Genomic DNA, 13,747 nt, shown 5'->3' with positions numbered 1-13,747 from the left:
ACAATTCTCTGCTATAGTTAAAGTCTTCCAATCTGATGGGGGTGGTGAATTTACAAGCACTAAGTTTCAACAATTTCTATCACACCATGGTATTTTACATCAAAAATCATGTCCTTACACACCTGAACAGAATGGATTGGCAGAAAGAAAACATAGACACATTGTAGAAACAGCAATTACACTTCTTCAAACTGCAAAAGTGTCAACCCAATTCTAGTTTCATGCATGTAGTACTGCTTCTTATTTGATTAATAGGATGCGTTGTGCTTCTTTACATATGCAATCACCATTTCAAACACTATACAACAAAGTCCCCGATATTAAACATCTCAGAGTTTTTGGGTGTGCATGTTTTCCACTCTTAAAACCTTACAACACTTCTAAACTTCAACCTAAAACTGCAACTTGTGTGTTTCTGGGGTATACAGGTCAATATAAGGGGTTTATTTGTCTTAACATTGCAACTGGTAAAATTCTTGTGTCTAGGCATGTACTATTTGATGCAAATAGCTTTCCATATTCCACTTCTAGTATGTGTCAACAGTCAAAATTGGTTTCTGCATCATCTCCATTGAATGAATCACATGCTCACATTCATTCCTCATCTGTCACTTCCATCATTACATTAACCAATCAAGCATCTACACCTTCTTCTCATTCATTGTCATCTCGAACTACAAACTTATTGCCTATGCATTCATCTAGTGCCTCAGATTCATTGTCTGCATCCAGAGCCTCAGATTCCTTGGAAACAGTTGCATCTAATGCTCCAGAATGTGTTTCTTGTCCCACAAATCATATTCCTCCATCACATATATCTTGTGACCCTGCAATCCATCCAACCAGCTCCACAACACCACACCCTTTTCCCTATAGATCTTGACTTTCAACAAGAACAACTAAGTGTTGTTCTCCTAATACCAATTAATATACATCATATGCAAACCCGATCTAAGAATAGGGTGTTCAAAAAGAAAGCTTTTACTGCTACTATTGCTTCAGAATCCAAAACATTCAAATCGGCATCTCAAGTTTCAAAATGGAAGGTTGCAATGAAAGAGGAAATAACTGTTCTTCACTCTCAAAAGACTTGGTCTTTAGTTCCATTACCACCTGATAAGAACTTAGTTGGATGCAAATGGATTTAAAAAATAAAGAAACATGCAGATGGGTCAGTGGCAAGGTATAAGGCTAGACTTGTGGCCAAGGGTATAGTCAAGAGGAGGGTGTTGATTACCTGGAAACATTCAGTCCTGTTGTCAAACCTACAACTATAAGACTTATTTTTGCATTGGCTACTCAATTCAAGTGGTCTCTTAGACAACTCGATGTAAAGAATGTTTTTTTACATGGCATACTTCAAGAGGAAGTTTATATGGCCCAACCTCCAGGATTTGAAAGTGCCACACATCCTTCACATTATGTATGCAAGCTCCAGAAGTCATTATATGGGTTAAAACAGGCTCCTAGAGCCTGGAATGAGAGATTTACCAGTTTTTTACCAAGTCTCGGGTTTCAAGTCTCTTCTGCAGATCCTTCATTATTTGTGCAACAGTCTTCAAAGGGGACAATGTTATTACTCTTATATGTTGATGATGTTATTCTCACTGGTAGCAGTTCACAATTAATCAGTCAAGTCATCCAAGCTCTTACTCAAGAATTTGAAATGAAGGACTTGGGACAGTTGCATTTTTTTCTGGGATTGCAGATTACTTATACATCAGAAGGCTTGTTTGTATCACAGACAAAGTACATCACTGAGTTGGTTGATAAAGTGGATTTAAAGGATTCTAAACCATGTAGCATACCATGTCTACCCTATCACAGGTTACTTAAGGATGATGGACAACCTTATCACAGTCCTGAGCAATATAGGAGTGTTGTTGGTGCACTTCAATATCTCACATTTACAAGACCTCACATAGCGTTTGTAGTTAATCAGGCTTGTCAATTTATGCATAATCCTATAGTCTCTCATGTCATTGTTGTAAAGAGAATCATTCGATATCTCAAAGGCACATCTACCTTTGGTATTCATTTCAAACTAGGACCCCTGCATCTGCAATCTTATAGTGATGAAGATTGGGCAGGTGATCCAAACGATAGGTGATCCACTTCAAGTTTTGTTGTGTTTCTTGGTTCAAACTCTATTTTGTGGGCGTCGAAGAAACAACACACTGTATCTCGATCTTCCACAGAAGCTAAGTACCGTGCCCTCGCAATTATAGCTGCTGAACTTGCTTGGATTCGACAGCTCTTTTGTGATATGCATATCTCTTTACCTTTTTCTTCCATGATCTATTGTGATAATATATCTGCTATTGCCCTATCTACAAATCCTGTGTTCCATGCTAAGTCAAAACACATTGAAATAGACTATCATTTTGTTCGGGAGAGGGTCACTCGTGGAGATCTTTAGGTTCAACATGTGTCATCTGCTGATCAGTCTGCGGACATACTTACAAAGGGTTTGTCTACACCTTTGTTTCAGCAGCATTGTGCCAATCTCATGCTCAATGCTCTCAAGCATCAGATTGAGGGGGGATGTAAGAAGAATGAAGTGGAAAATAGTGGTCCAAGTGAAAATGATATCAGTGATTAAACCAATGCCACATGTCAAGAGACTACAAAGGCTGGTATATTAGTTGGAATCTTAGTTGTTAGACATATAGTTAGTTGGAATAAGGAGATATTCGGTTGACATAAGGAGGTAGTTAAAAGGAGGTTTACTTACTCTGTAAGATTTAGTTGTGGAAACACTTATATAAGTGTGGATTGTAAAACAAAGGAAAAAGAATACATTTACATCTATCAATCTCTCTCAATATTTCATACAATTTCTCTGCTCTTCTCAAGTTCATACATTCTGCTATCTTCACAATGGTGACTGGTGAATGGTAAACCATAATGCCGATTACGATGGCCACAGGCCACCTGACTCTGGTGAAAGAGAGATTTTTTAGTGTGACCATCACACGGAGTGGTACACTACGTGTCGTTAAATAAATGATGGGATATGTGTGTTAAAAAGTTAATAATTTAAAAAATAAAATTTCTCATGACTTACATAAAAACACATGATATATCATCCGTGTTCCCATTATAACTAAAAATTCCTCCTGATGAAGGATGTTAAAATAATATTCCCTTCCTAACGTGGATGGATGCATGGACTCTGCATCTTTTTTCTGCTAAAAGTAGAGAAAGCAAATTACGGAAAGGGATTTTGGTCTCGTTTTTGTCTTAATTAGCATTCCTCACTTTTAATCTCAACCATATTAAAAATAATAATTTTAAGTAGTGGATTGTAGGTCATTCTACGTCGTACTACGTTTCGAATCCAAATCATTTTTTCTTTTCCTATTGTAGATAGTATAGAATATCGTTTGTAATAAAAATAATTGGTATTTTTCATTTAAAAAATTAAGGTAGAAAAAAAAAATTAAACAAGCATTCTTACCATTAATTGAAATGAAAATCTAAATTATTTTCCTTAATGTTTCCCATCAAGGTAGCACAGCTAGTTTGAAAATATTTTGTTATTGCGTGGGCCGGTAGGTGATTTCCAAAGATCTCAAACATTCTCTAGGTATCAAAATTGGTGGGCGTTTGTTTGGCACAAGCACTTATAAAAGTTAAGCACAGCTGCAAACAACTCGACATTTCCCATCCTGCCCACTTGGAAACAGATGATCTTAATGATAGCGACTTGCAATGGGATTTAAAATATTATTGTATTATATCAACTGCAAAAGTGCTAATTGTATATAAATTTTGCGGGTCCGGGTCCAAACCCACCGGATCCTCCTTCTTCTTCTTTCTTCTCTGCAGATTTTCATCACCCTCATCCATTTTTTCCAGTTGAAACACTATTTCCAGTCAACTCTCCAAACTCTACAAATCTGCCCCCTCCTTATGCTTCTTCAATTTTTGGGAGCATAATCTCTTTAACTCCTCCACGTATGAAGATTTGAGTTCTTTTTCTTCCATTTTTATCCTCCGTGTGTGTGTGTGTGTATATATGCTGTATTTTGAATCGGATGACTGGAAATAATGTTTCAGATGGAAAAAATGGATGAGGGTGATGAAAATCTGCAGAGAAAAAGCAAGAAGAAAGAGGATCCTCTCCCAAATTTTGCAGATCTTTTCTAACTCTAGGGCCCCTGTTTGGGATAAAATCTGAACTTTGGGCCAGAGAGAAAGTCGGCCCAAACCCAAGGCCCAGAGGAAAACTTAAGAGGCAGGAAAGAGGCTTTCGGCTGGGCACAAATTACAAAGGCCACCTGCTTACCTGCTCAAAGACCACAGGGGGTAGGTTATTCAATCACTGCACAGCCCAATAAAGTACTTTATTGGTGGCATTCATGTAAAAAAGCTAGTGAGTCATCACCAAACCGCATTCGGGCAACCGCCATTGCTACAGGAATCCAAGCTGAATCCGTCTATAAAAGGAGGAAGAGAAGACAGAATTAAGGACACTCAAACAAACAAACAAACAAAAGCCAAAACTCTGCTCAAGCCAGATTTGCCTTCAACAAAGCTGTAGTCAGCACAAGCCTTCATCCCGTTCGGGATAAACCTTCCCAAACCCCTGTAATAGCTCTGCTACCTTGTTCTTGGTGGTATCGATTCATTTTGTATCCTCTTCTCCCCATCAACCCCTTCTGAAAGCTTTCAGACCTTTGATAGAGCCACAAAGATAGATTTTGTAAGAAGTTCAGCCTTGGCCGATAAGGTTCAAACTTGCCCGACTATCTTTGCTCTGTCTTTGTCTTTTCTTTCTTTTAAAAGCACAATAACATGTTATATATTCTCAGTTATATACAAGTTATTTCTGGCAAAGTCACAATGAAAATGAGTCTTCAGCACTTGAATCCGATCTGAATCACGTCAGAGTTTAGATCAGATCTGAGGCTTAAGCCCGCGGGCATGTAATTTAAAGATCAGTTTAAAAGTCATTGGCCTCAAGGCATAAAAAAGAACTCTATGTGGACTCAACCCATCCACGACGATCCTTGATAAGCGAGAAGTCCGAAGTTACTTGGGGCGCAAGTAATCAATCTATTTCTCCGTTTTGTTACTATTATATCTTGATTCGTAGAAAAGGCTTAAGCATAGAGTGAATTCTGATAGAAAGCCTCAAGGCCTACACCTAAGGCCCCACGAAGGCATCTATTTAGCTTCATTTTATGTTGCGGTCTAGTTGGTCCGAGTATAAGGATTAACTCTGATGGGAAGCCTCAAGGCCTATACCTAAGGCCCTACAAAGGCACTCATTTGGGTTCGTCCTACCTCTGGGATTCAGATAATCAAAGGTATAATAGTGATAAAACTCTGGCAACCATAAAAGGCCAAATATGATACATCCAAGCGCTGGTTTAGTTTGACAGGAAGCCTCAAGGCCTACACCTAAGGCCTCACAAAGGCACCTGTTATATCTAACTCGGTTTCTCGGGCGTATACATATTCAATCAAAGCTTAAACACCCATTCAACATCTGCCATACTGAAGATGGCAGTGGCACGCCTGAGCACGATAAAGTTAATCTTGATTGTGAGCCTCAAGGCCTACACCTAAGGCCCCACAAAGGCACCCTTTCAAATTAACTCTGTCATTCTCTTTCAGAACTGCCCGACGAGCCTTGCCCGAAGTGTGTCTTGCCCGACCAAGATCTGCCCGACGAAGGCCTTCCCGAGCAAGCCCGAGAAGAAAGCAGGAGTACGACAGATACCCTCAACCGACGCCATTCTCCCAGGGGAGCTGTGTGCTCGACCGTCAGGAGATTCCTGCGACGAACATAGTTTTGGCACGCCCGGTGGGATCAAACTGATCTGAAGATAAAGATAACCATGCCAGAAGATTTACAGAATACTTTGTTTCAAATGCTACAGAGACTGAATGAAGCCTCCCTAGGCTCTAGAAATGAGACAGGTTTGGCTCCTCCCAAAGGAGAAAGACACAGGACTACCCAGCCAGATGAGGTAGTCATAGTCAACCCCGTGTTGCCCTTTTTTGAAGCCCCGGTAAACATGCTCAACATGACCTGGGCAGAGAAAGGAAAAGGGAAAATTATAAGGGAAGAAGAAGAAGGGAAACTAGCCAAACGACCTACGGAAGGGATAGGCAAACCATCCGAGTACCCAAAGGCTGCCATAATCAAAGGGCTGGTTATGTGTAGTAAATGCCAGTGTGAATGTGAACTCGAGATTCCCCCAGCTGGAGTCCTTATTGATCACGAGTTAATTAAAAGAGAAGCCCGCGAAAAGCTTAAGCAGGCAACAAGAAAAAATACTTCCCGAAACGTTTTTCAACGTTTAGAAGGTGATTCCCAACCCAAGGCGTTGTCAGAAGTATTTCGAAACTATGAAGTTTCTGACGAGTTTCGAAACTATGAAGTTTCTGACGAGGCAGAAGATATGAAAGCCAAACTCCAAAGAAGTACAGAGCAGCTTCAAAATGGCCAAAAGGGGAAGGAAGTCAGAAGAACTGATGGGATAGCTAATCCTGTTAAGAAAGCAACTCCTGCATATCGTGGGCGGAAATGGTATGTAGTTGGAAAAGATGGGCAGCCTACCAGACCAATGGGAGCATCCATGGTCAGAAGGGTTCAAAGGCAGCACAAAGCCTACATGAATTCCCTGATGACCTCCATCACCTCTGAAGCCTCAAAAAATCAAAAGCCAGAGAAAGCAACATCTGAAAGTAGTAGTCAGCTTCGTTGGCGAAGTAAGAAGGAAGTAGAAAGGGCTAACAGCAAGACGGAGGGTATGGGGAATCATGTGCCACAAAGCCATCACCCTGGCAAATATAGGATCTTAAGAAGGGCTCAGGAAGATCTGACTATGATGCCAACACCTGGTTGGAGGCCAGGGCCCACCCATGAGGAAACTGTTGCATCTGAGAGGAGACCAACCTTTCTGCCTTTGGATCCGTTTGGTGAAGTTCCAAAGCAAGCGCTGTACGGAGACATGAATCAACCACAACAGGAAGGGATACCAGAGCCCTTATTACCAGCCGATGCAATGGCCTGGTTAGACGAGTTCATGGATCACATTGGGAGCAAGAAGGAGGACTTGCTCGAACCCAGCAACTTCCACATCAACATGACGTATGTATTATCCGCCATGTTTGGCGCCAGGCCTGACCAGCCCGCTACTATGGAAGGTGATTATTTAACAACTGAGCCGATGATGGCTCATGTCAATGTAGAGGTAGTTACAGAGGAAGACTCAGACGAGGTTGAATCCTCAAAAGTACCTAAAGGTGGTCCCATACGGATTTACACAGATAAAATGGTGTTCAGCCGCCCAAGTATTTCGTTGGCCAACCACCTGAAGCCTATATACGTTTCAGCTCATCTGGAAGGTGTACCTTTCAAAAGAGTTTTGATTGATGAAGGAGCAGCTGTTAACATATTGCCAGCCAAGCAGATGAAGAGGATGGGGAGAAGCACTGAAGATCTTATTCCCACAAACCTTACAGTCTCGAGCTTTTCAGGTGCCATCACCAGGACTCATGGGATATTACCTTTGGAGGTAGATTTGGGGTCCAAGAAAATAATGTTGGCGTTCTTTGTAGTAGACTGCACTTCCACTTACGGGGCCCTACTTGGAAGAGATTGGATTCATCAAAGTTTAGCCATACCTTCCACTCTTCATCAACAAGTGGCTGTATACCACGAGGCAAGTACTGAAGGATCAAGCTTTTGAGAGATGATAGAGGCCGAATCACGGCCGTTCCTCCCCTCAGCTAATGTTGCAGAAGCAAATTTCTACAATCCCAACGTGGGGATTTTGAAATGTTTAGGAGCTGATGAGAACGGCCGCCCTACCAAGGTGACGGCCCGAAAGCTTCTAGAACAAGGGATGCTCCTTACCAAGGAAGAGTGGGAGAGACCCTGTCTTATACCAAACTCTCTATACCATCAATGATCGAACAAAAGAAGAAAGATCAGGTCATGGCAGTCAGATCCCTGATTAAAAGACTGTTGGTGTATGGAAAGGGAAGAAGACAGGAAGAAAGGCTCTTGGATAAAGAAGAGCAGGAGTGGCAGGAGAAAGTTTCTACCAGCCAGCAGGAAAATGAGGAAGAATCTTACACAGAGGAGTTAGATAAGGCCATTCAAATGGCCGAATGTGTCTACGATATAGACGAGCCAGACGGTCTGCCCGAGAACCCGGAGCTAGTTGAATTTTTGTGTGCAGAACCTGATAAGCCACCTCCAGAGGTCCAGGATCCATTGGAAGTTATTGAGCTAGGCACAGAAGAGGATCTAAGACCAATTCAAATCAGTGGTTTATTAGGGATTGAGGATCGGACCAAGATTATCTCTCTTTTGCAAGAATTCAAAGATTGTTTTGCTTGGCATTACACCGAGATGCCAGGATTAGACCCAGCCCTGGTGGAACATAGATTGCCCATCAAGGAAGGATATAAACCTGTCAAGCAGGCACCACGAAGGATGTCAAAGGAGATAGAAGAAAAAGTCAAAGAAGAAATTGAAAGGCTGGTGAAAGCTGGCTTCATTAGACTAGCCAAATATGTAGAGTGGCTAGCCAACATTGTACCTGTTTTAAAAGCTATAACAAAAGCAGTACGGTGTTGTGTTGATTATAGGAATATTAATAGCGCCACACCAAAGGATGAATATCCCATGCCCATGGCTGACTTATCCATAGATGCTGTAGCAAAGCATAAAGTTTTATCGTTTATGGATGGAAATGCCGGTTACAATCAAATAAAGATGGCGCCAGAGGATATTCATAAGACAGCTTTTAGATGTCCTGGTCATGTGGGGGCATATGAATATCTGGTCATGCCATTCGGGCTCAAAAATGCAGGCGCCACGTATCAAAGGGCAATGAATGCCATTTTTCATGATTTAATTGGCCAAAGCATGGAGGTGTATATAGATGACATTGTGGTGAAATCTAAGACAGAAGAGCAGCATCTCGTGGACCTCAAGCAAGCATTGATGAGGATGCGGATCCACAAGTTGAAGATGAATCCAAAGAAATGCGCTTTTGGAGTGAGAGCGGGCAATTTTTTGGGATTTTTGGTACATCAGAGAGGTGTGGAGGTGGACAAAAATAAGTCTCGGGCAATATTAGAGTCACTTCCACCTACCAACAAAGTACAGCTTCAGAGATTGCTAGGGAAAATCAACTTCTTAAGGAGATTCATTGCCAATTTGGCGGGCAAAATCCAGCCACTAACTCCACTACTGAGATTGAAGGATAGGGAGGATTTTGAGTGGGGGCCAACCCACCAGCAGGCATTTGATAGCATCAAGGCTTACTTAACTTCCCCACCAGTGCTGGTGCCACCTCAAAGGGGAAAGCCATTGAAACTATATATATCTGCATCGGAAAGATCAATTGGGAGTCTACTAGCTCAGAATAATGAAGGAGGAAAAGAGCAGGCTGTGTATTACCTCAGCAGAATTCTGACCGAGGTAGAAACAAGATATTCTCCGGTGGAAAAACTGTGTTTGGCTCTATATTTTACTGCCAGCAAGCTAAGGCATTACATGCTACCTTGTCATGTGCACATTATCGCCAAAACAGATGTGATAAAGTATATGTTGTCAAGACCTATGCTAGCAGGGAGGATTGGGAAGTGGATTCTAGCATTATCAGAATTCAGTTTTCAGTACATACCCCAGAGGGCAGTCAAAGGCCAGGCAATTGCTGACTTCCTGACCGAACATCAGGAGTCTCAAAGTGAGGAAATCAATATCCCGGGAAGTTTAGAAGTTGCTAATGTTTGGATCCCACCAAGAAGTGATGTTTCGGGCAAGGAAGATTGGATCCAGCAAGAGATAAGGAGGGTAGCAGGTCTTTGGATTACACCTTGGAAGCTATATTTCGACGGATCCTACACTCAGAAGGCAGCAGGAGCTGGAATTGTGATTATAAACCCTCAAAGGGTTTATCATTACTATTCCTTCCTACTTGATTATCAAGAAAATACCAATAATCGGGCAGAATATGAGGCATTGATTATCGGCCTGGAAATCCTGATGGACTTGGGGGCAACTGAGGTAGAGATCTTTGGTGATTCGGAGTTAGTGATAAATCAACTAAATGGCGAGTTCAAATGCAGACATATCACTATGGCAGGGTACTATATGGCAGCAACACAACTGCTGAGTTTGTGGGAGTCTGATATATCAGTCAATCATATTCCTAGGGGATCTAACTTGGCAGCCAATGAAATGGCGCAACTAGCTTCAGGAGTGCCAATGCAAGAAAGGAGGTATGGTGTTGATGTTGAGATCCAAACAAGAAACCTTCCCTCTATTTCAGATCGGAGGTTCAGTCTGGATGTAATGGTTCTAGAGACCGAGGTGAAGGATTGGAGGACACCTATTACTCAGTATCTGAAAGATCCTTCTTCACCCACAAGTAAAAAGAACAGGCAGCAAGCAACCAAGTATGTATTGTGGACAAAAAATCTGTTGAGGAAGACCCCAGATGGGTTGCTATTAAAATGCTTAGGCCTAGAGGAATCCATAAGAGTAATGGCCGAAGTACATGAGGGAATATGTGGAGCACATCAAGCGGGAACGAAGATGAGATGGCTACTCAGAAGGTATAGTTATTTTTGGCCCGACATGGAAAAAGATTGTAAGTCCTATGCCCGCAGATGTGAAGAATGTCAGAGACATGGACCTCTCCAGCATGTACCATCCGTACCTCTCAATCCAGTGGTCAAGCCTTGGCCGTTCCGAGGATGGGCAATGGACTTCATCGGGCAGATTTATCCGGCCTCTAGTAAGGGACATACTTTCATAATTGTGGCAACGGATTACTTCACCAAATGGGTGGAAGCATCGGCAGTAAAATCCATAACTTCGGCCGTGGTCAAAAATTTTATTGAGACCAAGATCCTGCACAGGTATGGGGTGCCTGAAACTATAGTAACAGATCGTGGGCCATCTTTTATTTCAAAGGAGGTTGAAGAGTTTGCAAGCAAGTACAAAATAAAGATGATCCAATCCAGTCCATACTACCCTCAGTCAAATGGGCAAGCAGAAGCTAGCAACAAGATTTTGGTCAACATTATTAAAAGGGTGGTGATTGATAGTCCAGAAAGGTGGCATGAGATGCTAGGGAATACATTGTGGGCATACCGGACTTCTAAAAGAGCGGAGACAGGCACGACTCCTTATGCCTTGACTTTCGGGCAAGATGCAGTGCTTCCTATGGAAATCAACATCAGTTCCGTAAGAATTCAAAACCAATTTGGGTTGCATAGTGCAGAATATATCGAAGCCATGTGTCAAGGTATTGAAGATCTGGATGCAGTCCGAATTGAAGCCTTGAACCAGATTCAAGAAGGAAAGATTGTTGTTGCCCGAGCTTATAACAAAAGGGTGAAGTTAAAGTCTTTCAAGGAAGGAGATTTAGCGTGGAAAGCAGTCCTCCCGCTAGGCGCTCAGCTGCGTGGCTTCGGGAAATGGAGCCCGACATGGGAAGGTCCTTTTATTATTAGTCGGGTTTTGAACAAATGAGGATATTATCTGGCAGACCTCGAAGGCAGTGAGCAGAAACACCCTATTAATGCAAAATTCTTGAAGAAATATTGTCCTACATTATGGGATGTTAGGGATTGCTATATCGAAGAGGGGGCAGAGTGAGACAGACCTTAGAAATTCACATACGGTGTTTTGTTCATCCAAACATTTAAAGAAGGCAGAGATGTAGAAATAGATAAAATTTCTTATTTCATGTCGACAAATTGATGAGATTACAAGATACCAAATCCTATGTATTACATTTGATCCTCTCTGAAAGTGTTGGTGTCTTCAACTGGTTTCCCGTTATCTTCTTGGTTGAAACCCAATTAAGTGATCGGGTTGTGCGGCCAACATGAGCTTGGTAGGGGACCCTCCTACAAGATCTTCACCATGTATGATGATGAAGCCCAACTTATCACCACAAGTGGTGGGAAGATCAGTCATCAGGAGGAGACCGCCTGACCAAGGGTGTTGGAGGTAGAGGGGTGATCGACCAAAGGTGTTGGAGGTAGCAATTATCAGGTGAAAATTTTTCACGAAAAGGGAGTTTCAGGAAACTCCACTCAAAACCTGAGGAACCCATTTCTCAGTAGGAAGACGGAATGATTCAAGGTGGATGAGGGGTAAAGACCAAAATGAAGAAGAGGTGATGATTTGAAAAGGGTTTCCAAAGCTAGAATTTATAAAGAACCAGAAGGTAGTTTAAAGGTCGCAGGAAGCTCAAAAGGCACGCATGCTGTTGTTCAATTAATGTTGGCGCTCGGGATCCCAACCTTAACATCAATTGAAGGGGGCACTGTTTGGGATAAAATCTGAACTTTGGGCCAGAGAGAAAGTCGGCCCAAACCCAAGGCCCAGAGGAAAACTTAGGAGGTAGGAAAGAGGCTTTCGGCTGGGCACAAATTACAAAGGCCACCTGCTTACCTGCTCAAAGACCACAGGGGGTAGGTTATTCAATCACTGCACAGCCCAATAAAGTACTTTATTGGTGGCATTCATGTAAAAAAGCTAGTGAGTCATCACCAAACCGCATTCGGGCAACCGCCATTGCTACAGGAATCCAAGCTGAATCCGTCTATAAAAGGAGGAAGAGAAGACAGAATTAAGGACACTCAAACAAACAAACAAACAAAAGCCAAAACTCTGCTCAAGCCAGATTTGCCTTCAACAAAGCTGTAGTCAGCACAAGCCTTCATCCCGTTCGGGATAAACCTTCCCAAACCCCTGTAATAGCTCTGCTACCTTGTTCTTGGTGGTATCGATTCATTTTGTATCCTCTTCTCCCCATCAACCCCTTCTGAAAGCTTTCAGACCTTTGATAGAGCCACAAAGATAGATTTTGTAAGAAGTTCAGCCTTGGCCGATAAGGTTCAAACTTGCCCGACTATCTTTGCTCTGTCTTTGTCTTTTCTTTCTTTTAAAAGCACAATAACATGTTATATATTCTCAGTTATATACAAGTTATTTCTGGCAAAGTCACAATGAAAATGAGTCTTCAGCACTTGAATCCGATCTGAATCACGTCAGAGTTTAGATCAGATCTGAGGCTTAAGCCCGCGGGCATGTAATTTAAAGATCAGTTTAAAAGTCCTTGGCCTCAAGGCATAAAAAAGAACTCTATGTGGACTCAACCCATCCACGACGATCCTTGATAAGCGAGAAGTCCGAAGTTACTTGGGGCGCAAGTAATCAATCTATTTCTCCGTTTTGTTACTATTATATCTTGATTCGTAGAAAAGGCTTAAGCATAGAGTGAATTCTGATAGAAAGCCTCAAGGCCTACACCTAAGGCCCCACGAAGGCATCTATTTAGCTTCATTTTATGTTGCGGTCTAGTTGGTCCGAGTATAAGGATTAACTCTGATGGGAAGCCTCAAGGCCTATACCTAAGGCCCTATAAAGGCACTCATTTGGGTTCGTCCTACCTCTGGGATTCAGATAATCAAAGGTATAATAGTGATAAAACTCTGGCAACCATAAAAGGCCAAATATGATACATCCAAGCGCTGGTTTAGTTTGACAGGAAGCCTCAAGGCCTACACCTAAGGCCTCACAAAGGCACCTGTTATATCTAACTCGGTTTCTCGGGCGTATACATATTCAATCAAAGCTTAAACACCCATTCAACATCTGCCATACTGAAGATGGCAGTGGCACGCCTGAGCATGATAAAGTTAATCTTGATTGTGAGCCTCAAGGCCTACACCTAAGGCCCCACAAAGGCAC

The sequence above is a fragment of the Malus domestica genome, chromosome 16, assembly GCF_042453785.1.
Source record: "Malus domestica chromosome 16, GDT2T_hap1".
NCBI classification, from domain to species: Eukaryota; Viridiplantae; Streptophyta; class Magnoliopsida; order Rosales; family Rosaceae; genus Malus; species Malus domestica.
Note: the sequence above shows the minus strand (reverse complement) of the source record.